Source organism: Dermacentor albipictus, chromosome 8 (genome assembly GCF_038994185.2).
Source record: "Dermacentor albipictus isolate Rhodes 1998 colony chromosome 8, USDA_Dalb.pri_finalv2, whole genome shotgun sequence".
Classification (NCBI taxonomy): Eukaryota; Metazoa; Arthropoda; class Arachnida; order Ixodida; family Ixodidae; genus Dermacentor; species Dermacentor albipictus.
In genome coordinates, this window is record NC_091828.1 from 26,546,868 (window position 1) to 26,564,689 (window position 17,822).

At 47.2% G+C, this 17,822-nt stretch overlaps 1 long non-coding RNA gene across 1 annotated transcript; it reads right to left on the reverse strand.

Moving 5' to 3' along the window:
- Positions 1–12,288: 12,288 nt before the first annotated feature.
- On the reverse strand, positions 12,289–13,487 carry LOC139048394 (uncharacterized). Its single transcript, XR_011507662.1, has 2 exons — positions 13,183–13,487; positions 12,289–12,569 (listed from the first exon to the last, which is right to left on the reverse strand). It is a non-coding gene; the product is annotated as an uncharacterized lncRNA (long non-coding RNA).
- Between the last annotated feature and the right edge of the window lie 4,335 nt (positions 13,488–17,822).

A 17,822-nucleotide genomic window follows, 5' to 3' on the forward strand; every position in this document is an offset into this window, starting at 1 on the left:
TTGATGTCCGCATAAAACGAAGAAGCTTTAAGTGTGGAATTTGCAATAATTCCTTCGCTAGTCTGTTCATGCTTAAATTGAATATAAGGGGCGAGATGATGGCCGCTTGAGGGTTGCCCTTACCTGGCATGTCGAATTTCTCTGACCGGATCTCTTGTACTCCTGTTATGGGTTTCTTATCTCGGAGGAAGGAGCGCATGCAATTGTATATTTTCTCCCCACATTCTACTCATTTTGGCTCTTCGAGTGTGAGCGTGTGCAACATAGTGTCAAGGGAACTTTTGATATCTAGCGCGAGTAACATGTGCTCCCCTCCCGTAGGTATACGACTTACGACTCCCTCTTTGAGCCCGAGAAATATGCCGTGAGTTTATAGGTGTTTCATAAAAACGTAAATGCAGTCTGATAAAAGGTTAACAGCTCCTAGGTGATTCGTGAGCCTCGTGTGAATTACTTTATTAAAGAGTTTCCCTAGGCGTGATGTGAAGGATATCGAGCGCAAGTTCTGCAGAACGCCAGCCTTGCCAGCTTTTGGGAAGAGTATGATGGTGGCGTCTTTCCCTATTTGTGGTCTCCCTGGTGTGCTCATTGAAATAGTCTACTAAGCGCTGAAGCTGCGCGTCGCTTAAATTTCGGAGCGTGGGAGTGGTGATTGTACCTTCTCCTGGCGCTTAGTTTTTCTTAACGGCTTGTGCAACTGCAAATAGCTCTGTCTTAGAGTGGCATCTAGCCTGTCGTTTTCTATGCCTGAGTAAACGCGCGTAACATACTCGGAGTCTTTTATTCCTATGTATCGCTCCTTAAGTTCCTAAAGTAATTTGACATTATCCCCTTGATAGGCGCTTAGTGTTAGTGCTCTCAGGGATCGCGTAGTAGCGGTCTTTGTGTTTTCCGTATCTAACATACTTCCTAGAAAGCCCTAGGTTTTCACTGTTGGTAGGGGTCCCCTAGGGGAATCAGTAAACTGGGCCCAGTTTTTTGCTTGTAATTTACGCGCGTATTCGTTCACCTGGGCTGTAATTTCCGCGATTCTTATTCGTAATTTTCTCTTTAGCCTTTCTCACTTCCATCTTTTGGTGAGTCCTCATGTGCAGGCCCACAATTGAAGCAGGTGCGGCTCAAGCACTAGCTCAAGTATTTTTTTCTGGTAGAAGCTTCGTAGGCATCTCTAAGGCTCTGGGCCCACTGCTTCGCATTTGCCTGAGGGGTTAAGAGAACTGGGTACTAGCGATATTCCGGCCAATCTGTCATAGACGAGCAGCCCAGGTCACATTTGAAATTGGGAGTAGCACTGGAGAAGCCTATCATAAAACAGTGGTCGCTTCCCAGGTTTTTCTGTAAGTTTTGCGAGTGACCGTTTGTAACGTTCAGCGAAAAAGTGAGGTCCGGTTGCGTGTCGGCGCTTAAGTTGTTGCCTGTCCTAGTAGGCGCCTAGGGAAGCGTTCGCAACTGTATATATAGGCCCAATTTTTTGCGGCGTGCAGGAGTAATTTACCCTTGGGTGTCTCTCTTCTGCACCTCCAGTTTGTGTGCGCAGCAATTTAACCGTGCATTTGCTAATTTCTACGTCATGTAATGCTGTCTTATCAATCACCGTGTCCACGTTACACTGTAGGTACACCGGCTTTTTTTTTTTTGATGGTGCGGCAGTTCCAGCACTTAATTTCAACGCCTTCGTGTGTTTTATCTGTAACCACGGCCTGTGACGCTTCCGCATCCGTCGAGTCGGGGACTGCGTCATTTTTGGCTTTTCGAATAGTGGGTTGGTTTGGGCTCGCTGCTGCACGCTTGCAATTTAATAGTTTTTATTAGTGGCAAACTAATCAACATGCTCTCTTGATTTTTGAAAATCGTTATGGGACTGCTTCGGGAAATTTTTCCCCTGCTTTTTCTTCTATGATTTGCTGTAGCATCGCTTCTATCGGAGTTTGAGACGGCGGGATATTTTCTTCTGCTTCTTTGGTTTTCGGTTGTCCTATTTTATCCGTTTATTTCATCTGTCCTTTGAGGGCAGCCATTTCTTGTTTGATTTCTTCTAGGGTTTGTTCGGACTCTCTGGTCAAGACTTGATCAAGACTCTCTGGTAAACGCTATTTGATATAATGGGGGATGCGGTTTTGGCTGTCCCCGTACAGCTCCGCTATTTATGACTGGTGCTCTTCACCTTGTTCCATGCAGCCCAAGCCCTAGGATTGAGCCGGCGGGAGGGGGGTTCGGGGTGGAGGATAGCGACCTCCGCGTCTTTTCTCCTCGTTATTCACAGGGACCGTGAGCATGATGTCGCCTTTGGCTTCTTCGGTTTGGCTGAATTTGATGTTGTGATATGCGGGATCTCGATCGTCATCTAGATCTGGTTTTTCTCTTGATTTCTTGGTGTAGCCAGGGCCATTCATCCTCCGAGCCATCCGTGCTGCAACATCTTTGTTGCGGTGGTGGCAGCTTAGGTGTATTTTTACAAGGGCACTTACTAAATGTTTTGACGAAGGCGCCGGGGCGTGCTTGGAGCTTTAGTATTCTCTTACACACCTTGTCTCCCATTAAATGTTCTCCACCACAAGAGCCGCGGGTCTGGAGGCATTCGTGGTCCACCTTGGGTTTTTTGGTGCCACACTTGCGACAGACTGGCAGATGAGGCTGCGGGAATACGTCTGTGCCGCGCCTATCTTGTTGACACGTGTTGCAGAACTGAATAGTATTCTTATTCGGGTAAAGCGAAACTCACCGCCCATGTAATATGCTGCTGTAGATAACCTATTCGGAGCCACGTGCGCCTCTCCGCGCATGCGTCTATGGTCCCTCTTTCTTTCTTTCTCTCTTTTCTCTTCTATATATATTTCCGAGCTGGAAATAAAGCGCCGTCTTTTTGCTCTGCGAATCGGCCTGGATTTCATCGCGTAGCTGCCGGCCTTTGGCCGGTAGAACGTAACAGTGGCGACGAGGATTCTGCTACAGCAAGGAAGCCAAGCAGAAGGAACCCACCACCGACCATGGCACACAGGCTACCGGAATTTGAAGACGAAAAAGATAAGTGGCAGGCGTATTTAGTCAAGGTTGAAGCCTATTTCGAAGCGAATGATGTGAAGCACGATGCTAAGCAAAGAGCCCTGCTGGTAGCTGCGCTTGGAACAAGGACAATAGAAATTTTGAACGGAAAGGTAGCCCCGCGAAAGCCTAACGCCCTGCCCTACAAAGAAGTTGTGCAGACGTTAAACAGCTACTACGACCCGGTACCGAATGAAATTTCTGAAAGTTTCAAGTTCTTCCATCGCTGCCAGCAAGAAGGGGAATCTGTACATGCATTCATTGTGGCAATACGGCAGATGGCACACAACTGCAATTTTGGAACTATGCTGGACAGAATGATAAGGGACCGTATTGTGTGCGGCGTCAGATCCAAGAATGTGCAGAAGCAGCTGCTAGCGAAGAAAGATCTGAATCTTGAAGAAGCCGAGGCTCTTGCCCTTGCCGCAGAGAGCGCTGAACGCGATTCGCAAGGTATTGTTACAGACCAAGAACAAGCAAGATTGCTAAAGCTCTCTGGGCAATACGAATCGCGCGCGAAGTCGCAAGGCGTGCAACAATGCAAATGTTGCGGTAGACGTGGTCACAAGACCAATGCTTGTCGACTAATCAAGCGGAAATGTTACAAGTGTGCACGGCCAGGGCATTTAGCGAGAATGTGTGTGGCAAATGAACCAAGCAAAATGCTAGCAGTAACTGCTCAGGCGACGGAAAGCCAAGAAAGTGATAGCAGCGCGTCACAAATCTGGTCCTTGACTACCACGCGCTCTCTCATACCGCCCATCAGGAAATCGTTCGCGTGGAATGGCATTGAAATAATGATGGACATCGATACTGGTTCCCCTGTTTGTGTCATTCCCAAGAGCATTTACAAATTGCACTCTCACCGATGGCCGCAGCTACAAAAGGCGGAAGTGCAGCTTTCATGCTATCTCGGAAAGTTGCCGCTTCTGGGAGCACTGACAATGCCAGTTTCTTACGACGGTACAACAGTGCAGTGCAGTCTGACAGTTTTAGACTGCAATGGCCCCAGTCTATGCGGTCGGGACCTGCTGAAAAAATTAACAGACGAACGCATTCAGGTGCTGAGCGTGTATTCGACGGCTCCTGTGCCAAAACAAGCCTTGGAGGACGTGCCGACGCTGCTCCAGCAACACTCCGACCTTTTTACAGAAGGCGCTGGTCTCATGAAAGGCCCGCCAGCCCGACTGCACATCAAGGCCGGAGCAAACCCCAAGTTCTTCAAGGCAAGGAAAATTCCTTTTGCACTTCGTGATAAAGTGTCTAAGGAGCTTGACAGATTAGTGTCAGCTGGCATAATATCTCCAGTCCCTCATTCCGAATGGGCAACGCCCATCGTGCCAGTTTTGAAGAAGGTCAGGAACAGGCCTTTCGGGAAGGTCTTGAGCCTCGTTTATCGGTGCCCCTAAGGTCGTCGGAGGCGATTCCTCAGGACTTGATATTTCTCTGCTTCCGTCTGTGTCTGATGAACGCTTCCGGATCTGGTCGACATGTCGTCGAACGACACCGTCCTCGGTAGCCACAGTGACTAAACGGGCACCACTCGTCGATTTTACTTTGCCTGGTGTCCACTTTTCTCCTATGCCGTAGTTGCGCACATAGACTGCATCTCCAGGGGCGAAGTACCAACTGGCGGAATCAGCCGCTGTGGTACGTAATCAGCCGCGGTGTCGGTGCTGCCCTTTTCCATCGAATAAATGGTGAAGACAGGCCAATTGGTTTCCGATCACGAACGCTCACCTCAGCAGAGAGAAAATACTCCCAAATTGAGCGCGAGGCCTTAGCCTTGGTATTTGGCGTGACACGGTTCCGCGATTACCTGTTGGGACGGGAGTTCACGCTTGTAACGGACCACCGCCCCTTGTTGGGCCTTCTCAGACAGGATCGTCAAACTTCTGTCATGGCTGCAGCCCGAATTCAGCGCTGGGCGCTTTTGCTCGGAGCATACCAGTACAAGCTGATCTGTAAACCTGGCAAACAGATGCTAATTTCTGATGCTCTAAGCCGTTTGCCTCAATCGCTGCAGGAGCCGCTAGCGGAAACCGAAGATCTGTCGGAAATGGTGCTTAGCATAGACGAATGGGACCAGTCAGCGGTTTCCCACCAAGAGATTCAAGCACTCGCAGCAGCTGACGGTTTTTTGCAGACGATATGCAGGTACGTGACTGAAGGGTGGCCCTCCGTCGTAGAAGATGACAGCAGAGAAATGGCGGAATTCTGGAAAAGACGACACGAATTCTCTGTAGAGAAGGGGTTGTTTTACTGGGGCCATCGTGTGGTGATACCAAGGGAGGCGCGTGGGAAACTGTTGAAGATGCTGCACGAGTCTCATCAGGGGGCGTCTACCATGAAGACAAGGGCGAGGGCTAGATTTTGGTGGCCAGGTTTAGATCGAGACATCTGTAGAATGGTCTGACTGTCGAAGCTGTGTGCAGGCTCTGCCCATGCCACCTGCGCGGAACCCCGTTAGCTGGCCGATTTCGCGAGAGAGGTGGTCACGGCTGCATGCCGACTACGCAGGGCCCATTGCAAACAAGATGTTGTTGGTAATCGTCGACGCACACAGCCATTGGCTAGAAGCCATTCCAGTATCTCGAGCAACCGCTAATGCAACTGCCGATTGCATGCGAACCTTGTTTAGCAGGTTCGGTTTGCCCCGCACCATAGTTACGGATAACGGTACGCCCTTTACCGGTTCAGAGTTTGCTGTATTTGTGCAGAAAAATGGAATCGAGCATATTCGCACCCCGCCTTATCACCCTCAAATTAATGGTCTCGCCGAACGGGCAGTGAGAACTATCAAGGAGGGCTTGAAGAGAATGCCTGGTGTGGAGTTGGAAACTGCCTTGGCTAGAATTCTTTGTAACTACCGAAATTCGCAACAGGCTTCAGGGTTTTCACCGTCTGAACTTCTTCTTGGGTACCGTTTGCGTACAAGACTAGATATGTGTCTTCCTCCCAGGAGCCACGAAAAGCCCAAGGATCCAGCGGCTCATTCCGCCAGTTGGTACTTCGCCCCTGGAGATGCCGTCTATGTGCGCAACTACGGCATAGGAGAAAAGTGGACACCAGGCAAAGTAAAATCGACGAGTGGTGCCCGTTTAGTCACTGTGGCTACCGAGGACGGTGTCGTTCGACGACATGTCGACCAGATCCGGAAGCGTTCATCAGACACAGACGGAAGCAGAGAAATATCATGTCCTGAGGAATCGCCTCTGACGACCTTAGGGGCACCGATAAACGAGGCTCAAGACCTTCCCGAAAGGCCTGTTCCTGACCTTCGTCGTTCCACAAGAACCAGAAAGCCAGTGGAGCGCTACGGCTACTAGGGGAAAGGAATGCTGCAGATAACCTATTCGGAGCCACGTGCGCCTCTCCGCGCATGCGTCTATGGTCCCTCTTTCTTTCTTTCTCTCTTTTCTCTTCTATATATATTTCCGAGCTGGAAATAAAGCGCCGTCTTTTTGCTCTGCGAATCGGCCTGGATTTCATCGCGTAGCTGCCGGCCTTTGGCCGGTAGAACGTAACATATGCGTATCGTGTTGTGATTTACCCGTAAGAGGCAATGACTGCGGTTTTGTGTCGCCGAGCATTCGTGCTATAATTGTCTCGACTCCGTGCGTGCGGATTCGTCGGTTCGCAATAAGCATTTCGGCAGGGGTGTGAGAAGCCGTGCACTGGGGAAGGCACCTTTGCCGGTGCCTTCCCCAGTGGCTACGTGTGTATTAACAGCATCATAGTGAAAGTCTGCTCGGGTGCATGATTTACCAGTAAATGTCCTATATATATATATATATATATATATATATATATATATATATATATATATATATATATATATATATATATATATATATATATATATATATATACACACGCTGTTCCGCAGGTCAAGCAAAACACTCGAATACAAGTATTTTAAGGAGCACGCACGGATTTATCGGATACATTTGCGACCTCGGCTGCAGAGCGTTGGCTACAATTGCGCCTCAGTAACTCATTTTTTGCCCTTCCTCTTATACCTCTGCGTGCCTCGCCCAGACTTGCGTAAGGTAAGCATTTTCTGCGTGCATTCCGCTTGCACTTCTATCGCTATAACACGTCTCGTAACACAGCAACGTACCTTGCGTAGTGATCTCGACATTTTCGGCTCTATTATTTGCTCATTGTTTGACTTCTGTATTTGATTAACTGAGTTTCTTGTTGCATTTGCTGTCACTGTTCTTTCAGATTTCTGTTTTGTATTTCTGTTTGGTGGTATTTCTGTAGCACAAGTGCCCGATACTAGCGTAGAACTGTCCTTCGGAACTTTCAGAAAATAAAAAATGAAATGAAATGAAACTGTTATCAGCAATAAAAGACAAAATGGCGGGTTTCGCTGATCATACCTTTCTTATTTTCTTATCACAGAATTTGTCATTAAGCGATACCATGATGACTAGTTGGAATCGATAAGTGGATAACATGAAGGGAGGTCACAAAATTTATCCAATCTATCTAGATGCTGCTGATCAATTTGAGAAAATTAAGGAACGCCTTGATTGAGCAAAATAGAAGTGGAAGTTTTTATATGTATCCGTGAGCTCTGCGACCTGTAACGATAAGTGAAATCTGGTATACTATTGATAGTGATGTATTTCGGCGGCCTCACAGGAAAACATTCTATGCGATTAGGTCATCAAGACGCGGGAGTCATGTTTCGTTCAAATATCGAACACATATTTGGTATATACTGGTTAAATATTCCAGTGCAACGGCACGTTACGAAGTAATGTGCGCTAATGCTCAGCATGTGCTATTTGCTGCATGCTACCTCCTCAAGGGTAGTAGCATGCAGCAAAGTCAATTTTAAGAAGTAAGGAAGCGTGACAAACAATGAACAAAGTTTATTAGAGCTTGTGGGCCTCTGGCTCTGCGAAGCCAAAACAGACAAGGGTCACTCAAGCCGCATCTGTGTGGCTTTTCCCTCTATCTCCTCGATTCACTTTTTGTGTAAATTGAAATCACTGAAAAGAAAGAAAAAAACAAACTATGTCAACAATATATATATATTTCTTTTTTTTTCTTGTTCATTGCATCAATGTTTTCTTTATCTCGAATGTAATTGGGTGATACAAGAGACACAAAGAAGCTTGCAATCGCGTTATCACGACAGCCTCCTGACATTGTCGCAACGTCTTTCTACTACTTCGATGATGAATTACTTCTCGAAGTTGCGCAGACGTCAGCACCCAATCAAAGCAACTAACTGCTGTGCCCCTGTCACTCGTTTTATGTTGTACTTATATTGTTTTCATTTCCAGTTCAGGCCCCTCTCTGTTTCGTCGATATCGTTCTGAAGAAAAAAAAGACATGTCAAACACAGGGGCAGGTGGCAATGTGCGAGTATTTTATCGAGCACAAAACACTACAGCAAAAACGAGCACAAGTTCGGCTTTAGACGAATATCCATGTCAGTCCATGTTTGGCACCTAATCTATCATAAGCGGAAGCAGGACCCAGTGCCAGAGGGTAGGGTAAAACTATGGTGGAACAACGGCTTGCGAAAGTTGTGAGAGTGGCTCCAATATCCATCACTGAGTGAAACTACTTCTTCAAGAATCTCTGCAGTGACAGCCTCGTAGCAGTGCACCGCGTAGTACGATTTTGAGCTTCTCTAGGAAAATGAGCCAATTGACGTACGTTCTAGAGTGAGGCAAACGCGACATCACCGGCACGATATCCTGGTTTGCCATTCCCCTTTGTAACGGTTTGCTGTGAGTTTGGAAAGTCAGACACCGGATGGAATATACGACAGCTGGCAACTTCAGTTTTTTTTTTCTCTGGACATCAGTAAACTATGGCTAAGCGTTTTTGTATGTGGCGATTATTTTTCCGTTTAATAGCCATACAAAAAAGTTACGACATAACTTATCTCACCATCAGGTTGGTGGTAATGCGACTAATATTCGTGACATATATTGAAAGACCGTATTTTTTATGTCTTTACTTAACGTCGGCAGTGGTCGATCACGGACTTACTCGCCGTGGTTGCTTAGCGGCTATGGTGGTGAACGGCTAAGCATGAAGTCGCAGCATCAAATCCGGGCCATGGCGGCCGTGTTTTGATGGCGCCAAAATGGAAGAGCACCAATTTACCGTGCAGTGCGCGCGCGTTAAGAAACCCCAAGGTGTCTAGTTTGTTCCGGAGTCCCTCACTACGGTATAGCCCTACACCTGGTCGTGGTTTGGGCATCTGAAACCCCAGAATTAAATTTTCAATTTTACACTTCTTATTATTCAGCAAGTTGGTAAATACTCCAATACTGTCCCTCTTTGTTCTGGCGGACGCATGCTAAGGTTGCGAATGATTGTGCTGGTATGAGGGCGGCTGTATTACGCCAACGCAGAGACAACGATGAAAAGATGAAGAAAGAAATACATCGTTGAAACGACAAATTCTATTAAATGACAATTCCTAATATATGACTATGCTACCAAGACATCAAGTTTGCGACAACAACTTGAATAGAGTGGGATGAAGACAGTGACGGTATGATGACACCCGGACGACGAAGTTCGACTGACAACGCGAGTGCAACCACGATTGCATGGTGACTACAGACAATGGACCAAAACCATTGATAGCGACTGTGTGGGGATGCCACAATCATTTTGTTGATATGTCAAATGGCTGCACAATCACAATTCAATGGCGAACGCATATATAGGATAGATGAAGAAGTATGGATGTCGATTGCTTGGCGAAGGTGGTATGACGATGACAGCGTGACGACAATTGAATGGTTTTACTGAAGTGAAGACAATGGTAAAGCGATTCTTGTACATATGCAACGGCCAATAAAAAATCTAAATGACGCCGTCATTTGTTCCAATGTATTACGCAGGAGCTGCTGTCACCGGTCGTGTATCGTGAGTAGTTGCACCGAAATTATAGTCTCAACAGGGAGCACGTATAAAAAGCAGTTCTGCAGAATATACGAGGGCGAGTTAAATGAAAATGAGCCAATGCGAATATACGACAAACGGGCTACTTTATTTAAAAGTAGCCTCCATGAGCATTTAGACATTTGTCCCATTGATTGACGAGTCGCGTATTTCCCGTCTCATAAAGCTCCTTGGGTTGTTGCTTCAAAACGTCTCCAACTGACTTTGACGTCATCGTCCGAGACGAATCTGGTTCCCTTGAGCTGTTTTTTCGGTTGCCCCAAAATGTGGAAGTTGCAAGGTGATAGGTCTGAACTGTATGGCGGCTGTTACAGCGTTTCCCGCTTGAACTTTGCCAGTTTTGTATTAACCACATCAGCGACGTGGGGACGGGCATTGTCGTAGAACAAGATGACCCCATTCGTCAATTTTTCACATAGTTTGTTCTTGATAGCCACACGCAACCGAACCGGCGTTTCACAATATCGGAAACAATTGATAGTCTCTCAAGATTTAGCAAATTCTATCAGTAATGACCCCTGACGATCAAAAAAATGAGTCAACAACACGTTTCGGCGGAAATGACGGCCTTTGCTTTCGTTGGGGTGGTGATTTCGAATGTTTACATTGTAAGCTTTGCTGTCATGTTTCAGGCTCGTAGTAGTGGTATGATGGTCCGTCTCCGATCACAATTGCCGACAAGAAATCGTCACCCTTATTGTGATAACGGATCAGATGAGTAAAGGCAGCGCCGAACTTCTCCGTATTCTGGCGGTGGTTCAAAATCTCGGGCACCCATTGCGCACACAAGAGCCGATAACCGAGGTGTTCATGAATTATGGCGTGAACGTTGACGGTGAACCGAACCGTGACTGATGTTCACACGCTCTGCCAGTTCATCGATGCTTATCCTCCGTTCTTGTGTCATCAGTTCATCAACCTTTGTAATTTCGTTAGGGGTGATTGCACGACGGCTTTGGTCCGGTCTGGGATCGTTTTTGCAACTTTCACGTTTTTCTTTGAATCGTTTGTTCTAACGCTTCACAGTGGCCAATGAAATGCAATGTTCAATGTACACGGCAGCCATACGATGACTAATTTCTTTTTGGGAAACACTTTCAGCTGTCAAACACCTCACGGCACCATGCTGCTCAACTTCTGGAGCGTCCATTATGTCACGCAACCATGTTCAACCCTGTGTATGAGCGCATTAAGGTGCATTCACACGACCGGACGGAGGAGGAATTTTCGCAGCGGATGGCGCATCACGTGACGTGCGCGTCATCAAAACTTGCCGCCCTCGCCTTGTCCGGCCTCCTCCGCTCGCGGTCCGGATTGAAAATGCTCGCCGGTATTTCCATCCGTCCGTTTGGCGGTCGTCTGGCCTCAATTTAACGTAGTCAGCGTCAAATCTGCCAACATTGGACGGGTTGGCGTGGCTACGGTGGCGTGTTGTCGGCTTGATGCATCCGTGGCTTGATGCCACGTGTGTTTTTGTTGTGCAGGAATGTGCAGGAGCGACCGCTTGTGCTTTTGTTGTGGTGCAGCGGGAAGGGCGAGTCGTGGTTGCGCGCGCATTTCTATTTAGACCGCGCAGCCTGCGTGACCTCAACATGAGTGAGGTGCACAAGAAAATGCTAAGTGACGAAGCAACCGGTACCTTTTTTGCTCTTGTTGATGGATTCGCAGTGCTATTGAGTATAGAGCTCGCCGATTATGCAAGCGCGCAGCTGCGTAACAGGCTATGGCAAGAGATCGCTCTCGAAATGGCTCAGAGGCATGCAGAATCAGCGCCTTACTCTGTCGGTGTGTATTATTAGCTATAACTTCATTTTCGGGATAATGACGTGCTGCGTAACCAAAAAATAAAGAAAGAGAGAGGGCAGGGTGCTCTGTCATTTCGGCGCTCAGCCCTGCCTCTCTTTTTTCTTCTTTTGTGGTCAGCAGCACGTTGCCAGTTCAATATGAACCATGTAGCCGAAACATTTACTTCATTTTTGGGAATGCTCTTCTAGATTTGAACCATTTCGTTTTCTTCATCTGATTGAACCTCTGCAGAGTTTCTAAAAACGGTTTTCGCGAACAAACGCCGCACCTTCAGGAATTTTCACCCAGAGGAAAAGCATTATCTCCTACAATAACCGGGGGCATTTGAAGATCCGGCGAACTTGCCACTTTTAGGTTTTGGGCAGTCCCGCATTTTATTTCATCAATTGCTTCTCGCAGAGGTGTTGACTGCCAAATTCCGCCATCGCCTTGTGAACCAGGGGCGCCAATGTCCAAATAGCGAAAAATATAGTTCGCATCAACAAGCGCAAATAGCACTATGCTGAAGGTTTTATTGTAGTAGAAATACAAAGAGCCTGAATATTTGGCTTGATGATGCACACATGCTTTCCATCTATCGCACCAATACAATTGGCGAACTGCCACTTTTCTTTGATGTCTTGCATGGCTCTAGACCACTCTCCGTCAGTCTTGGGGGTCTTCAAGAATTCGTCTTTCAGCTCCAGGTAGATTGCCACACATCTCTCTTTATGAGCTGATTTACAGTTGAGTGTCGTCCCTGAACTGTCAGCTTAAGGAGTAGTGCGTTTCTCCTATTAAAAAAAGAAAAACAAGAAATTGTTGGTTACGTCAAAAATTAACAGAGACAGAACTCCGCATTCGAATAAAATATGCACATCTGATATTCACACTGGAATCTGTGGAAAGCGGATCTCTTATAAAGCTGCTATTTTCATGCTATGAAACTAAATTCCATGCACACAGTTGTCTTTATTTCACCATATTTCCAACATTCTTATGCAACATGTTTATACGATGTTCATGCGCCGTGCCGGTCAAAACAATTTAGTGCTGTTGATGCGCCGTAGCATTTGCTATATCTACGCCGCAATACACGAACTGTTCATTGCGAGAGGTAAGGGCATTCACGTCACAACGAAGATGTGTTTGTCATTGTACACACTACACAGAGATCTAGGACGCTAAAGAGTGGTTTGGTTCTTTTTTTTCGTTTTATTCCTGCGTCCACGGGCTAACGGAAATAAGTGCACACGCACATTACACGCGACGTGAAACGCGCACTTCCCAAGAGAGCGGCAGCAGTCACAGTCGAGAAAGCTGGGGGATGCCTTTGCTTTAAAAGTCAGCGCGCCTCATGAAAAGTGACACTTGATACTTCAAATTGAAGCAAACGCCAGTGCTTACCTGCGGCGAGAAAGCGAAGAGTGATTTGAAGCCGTGTCTTCGCTGGCACAGATGATCTCACGATGGTTTCTTGCCGCTCGATTGTATGTTGAACGCGGGCCAGAAGTTCGAAAAACTGCGTGCTGCTGACGCGCAGTAGGCGCTTGTATTCGTCCGGATCACACTCGAGTAGATCTTCACAAAGCAAGCTCTGAACACAAAGCGTATTCTTCGACATCCGTGGCTTCTTCCAGCATAATCGTTTTCTTTTTACACCCTACACCTAGCCGTCTTCACTCACTTCGAATAGAACAGCCAACGCGGACAAACGCCACCTCCGATAGCTGTCTATCTTGGAATGCGCACTCGTACCCAGCAATTTGGCAACGTGCGTGGCGTTGGCGCCGAGAGTAAGCACGCGGATTCCGCAAACGGCGCTCCGGCTGTGGGAATGCGACCTAACTCGGCTGCACGGATTCAAGTGATGACGTCACTATTTTGTCCGCGGAGCAGGCGGGATTTTGCCCTCGCGTGTGTATCCACCTTTAAAGAACATTTATCCTCACATCTGCGTGTCACTTTTGTAAATGAGAGATGCCTGTGAGCTCTACGCAGGCCTTGTAGATAATGAACAGAACCATAATTGCGTAGGGTGGGTAGGCTTACTTTCATTTGACTCGCCCTCGTACATTTGAAATGCGAAGATACAATGGATCCTAAACACGGTATCCTAAACAACACGGTATCCTAAAGGCACGGTAACACGGTATCCTAAAGGCAGACCAGTTATATTATTTAAAAGCGCTGCAACTAATGCATCAGAAGAAACTATACGGAATTATGGACTCTGCAAATGCTGAATACCTTTTGAGGCACCGAAAACACCGAACACCAAAAATCCGAACAAATTATGGAAGGCAAACAATGGCGTATCAAATACCTGCGATCTTAAACAAATTTGAAGGCAAGCTAAACTTTGAATGCAAATTAAAAGCATTTAAAAGCCAACTTAGGGAGATATTGTTATCCTGCCAATTTAACTATAGCCAAAATTGAAGTGTTTTTTCATATTTTACTGTCTTCTCGTAAAGGATACTTAAACTCTATATAACACAAAATGACTAGTAATTGCTCCTATCTTACTTTTGTGTCGTTTCAAGCAACATTATTCAGTTTCACTGACAGTTATATTTTATTTGTATGCTTTTGTACAACAGCTGTTTGTGCTGATTCATTCAAGTAATTTGCTTAGCGTCCTATTATGTATCATTGTATTGTTTCATTGTATCATTATGTATCATTGTATTATCCTATTATGTATCATTGTATGATTTGTTATGTGTCATTTGTGTGCAACAGTATATGCACTACATTTGTGTATAGGTGTCAAATACTGCGTCTCTTTTACTTTATTTCCTTTGTTTCTAAGATTTGTGTTGTATCTGTAACCGCTGTAGACTGTTTGGGGTCAGAGGCCTCGTCAGGCTCCATTAGCCTTTAGCTTCTGTCCCTACATCAGGCTCTGCTTTCGTCTGATGTTGAAATAAAAATAAAATAAAAAAAAATAAAAAAATACACAGATGCGAAGGTACAGCTTGATAAAGGGCAAGAAAGTGGAACTGCAAACAAAGTTCACTGCACATATGCACAAAACCTCGCAACAAGATATCTAAACATACGTATAAGTCTCCAATAAATCTATGTATCTAAGAAAAAGTCACAGTATATAATGGATCAAACAAGGCAGAGAAACATGTTGCGCAATCACAGATTCACAGAATTCCAGATTCCGCCCCCATTTCATCCACTCCCCCCCGATGTATCGCGCGCGATGGAAGGCGGCGCGCCTGCTCCTCACTTTTCTCCCTTGCGCACGCAAAACTGAGCCACCATCATCAGTTCCCTCATTCCCGCCACCCCCCACACGCTTTCACTCGCACATTCAGCATGCGGCGCGCGGTCACGATGTTATCGCCCTTGGACTTTATGCGGAACATGAGGGCGACGGCGACGGCAGGAATGCGCCTGGAGTGTCCATATAATTGCTATGGAAATAATATACTAAGAGTATCCTGCAGCTAACGCGTCCCATGGCCCATTACTTTCCGCAAAAGAAGTAACAAAAATTGGAGGACGCTTAAGCTTCGCCTTCAAGAGTGGAACGCGATAGCGTTCCCGTCGACCCGCCAATGGGTGTAAGACAATGGGCTACAGGGCAGCCATCACTTACGAGGCGCCCCGCATCAGACGCGGTGAGCGTCGAGACATATGGTCGAGCAACGCGGCGTTCGGCGCAGCAACGAAACGTGCGCCTGAGCAAGCGGAGCGAACCAAAGAACTCGGTATCCTGGAGGGGGAAATGATGCACGCCAGCCAAACGCCGTGATCGGCACGGGCAGAGAGATAGTGAGATAGTGATCTAAAGAAAGGAAGGACGCTTGATTCTACAGAGGGAGCAAGGCGAAGCGTTGTCAGGGGAGAGAGTCCGAGCCGCGACAGCTCCAATGCGCGCGTGGCGCGCCATCTGTCGGGGCAGCGCCGTACATGGAGAGGAGGGGGTCTTCTGTGTTTGCCGCAAGATGGCTCTCCATGTGCGGAAAGCGCAGAAGAAATGCAGCGAAACGCACTTCGCTACTCGTGTAATTGCGACTTCTGTAAGTTACATGTTCATAATTACCGATATACACCACAGTATAACTTTCCACGGCTCGTTTCGAAGGCAACACCGCATTCACTAGAGGCGCGTTTGTACCTTTCGGAAGCATCGAAATCGTGGCTGAGTGGTAGCGTCTCCGTCTCACACTCCGGAGACCCTGGTTCGATTCCCACCCAGCCCATCTTGGAAGTTGCTTTTTATTTATGGAGTGCCTGCCGTGATTTATCGCTCACGGTCAACGCCGACACCGACGCCGACGACACCTGCTTTTCTGCGACACGAGCTCCTTAACGCTATCGCGTTAAAATAGAACTTTCACCATGCGACAATTCGCTGCGCCGCAACAACGTTTTTTTTCCTTTTATGGGGCGTGGGCACAGTAACGAAAAAAAAACGCTAAGGAAACTATGTTGGTCACACTCGAATGCCTACTTTGGGGAACTAATTTGGCTATTAAAGGAACATCGAAGAAAATACGAGACACTTGGTCCACCAAGAACCATGCGCATACTGCTCGGTATCCTACACCGGCGAGACAAGACTTTCTGCAGAGGTTGCGCTCAAGCGAACGCGGTGCAATCCGTCGAGTCCCCACAGTGATGGCGGTGAGCGACCATTGTTTCTTTTTCTATTCTGCTAGCTACAAAGCGTCCAAAAAACTCTGCCAGGCGAAAATGCACTCAGCTGGAGGAAACCTAACGCGCACCGAAGTGCGCCGCGCGGTGGTCGGGGAAACACCACAAAAACGCATGCGCTCTGGCTAGCTCGGGCAGCCCGCGGGTAGGGGAGCGAGAACAAAAAAATTGAAGAGGCTCAACGTGTCCTCGCGATTAAAAGTCAAAGTAGAAAAAATAAGTAAGAGCGCCGTTACCTTGGCTGGCTTTAGTGTCTTCACTGGATGCTTTGGCGCAGGTGAAAAAAAAAAATCTTGATATTTTTTTTTATTTGACATGGCGGCACGAATGAACCACCCCAATGCTCCGTATCATTGGGCCTAGCCGTGGGCTTTGCCAACTTGTCTGATAGTGTGGTGATTTGGCTTGTCTCGTTGTATGGCCCGATGCACGAGTTTGGAAAAGTTAATGAACCTTTGGCGTCAAATATTTATGGGACCATTAAGCTTACAAAGTTCCGCAATTGAAAATCTAAGGCACTCGTTTAGAAATGTCAATGCACCTTTCACCCCAAAAGTTTACGAGAACTTTATACCCATAAAGTTTCTGAATTGACATCCACGCGCTCCGTAGATTCCACGATAGAGTGTACATTCCGCGGCCTCCACGACATGCCGCGGTGAGTCCGTTCGCCATGAAAACCTCCTTGAAACTTTGTGCACGGTTGGGGCTGCATGCCTGATGTGGCTCCCGGTGCATGGGCGTTGCCGCGAAATCCAGACCGAGTTCGCCATTTTCGTGGTGACATGGCTTTTGGAGCGTGAACAAGACGTTCTAGACAAAATCCAGAATGATTTCCGGCGCCGGGGGTTTATTTGGTCGGCGGTGCATGGGCAGCACAAAAAAATTTCGAAGTGGGCTGAAGCCCCATAAGCCCCCCCCCCCCCCCCCCCGGCTACGCCCCTGGCAAGCTGTGCCCTAAACAAGGCGGAAGAAATTTATTCGATCATCGAAAAACAGTGTTTCGCAATTGTGTAGGCGCTAGGAAAATGTCAACCCTAGTTTTACGCTCGTACTTTCGACGTTGTACCAGACCATCATGGCCTCTCCCTAAAACATCTCTCTAGTCGCCTCGGTGGATGCGCTCTTCATATAAAAGAAGTCGACACTCGCATCGTTTATCAATCCGGACGTTAGCATTGTGACGCGGATGCGCTCTCTACATCACTCCTGAAATCTGATGAAGGCCCACCTTCAGCGGTAGACTTTTTCCTGGATGCTCTCGCCATCACAGACACGCCTTCGGAACAGCGCAAAGACCCGTTGATTGAATGCCTCTTGCAAGTTATCAGCGCTTCTTCACCCGGTAACCAACTCCATGCCCTTCGTCG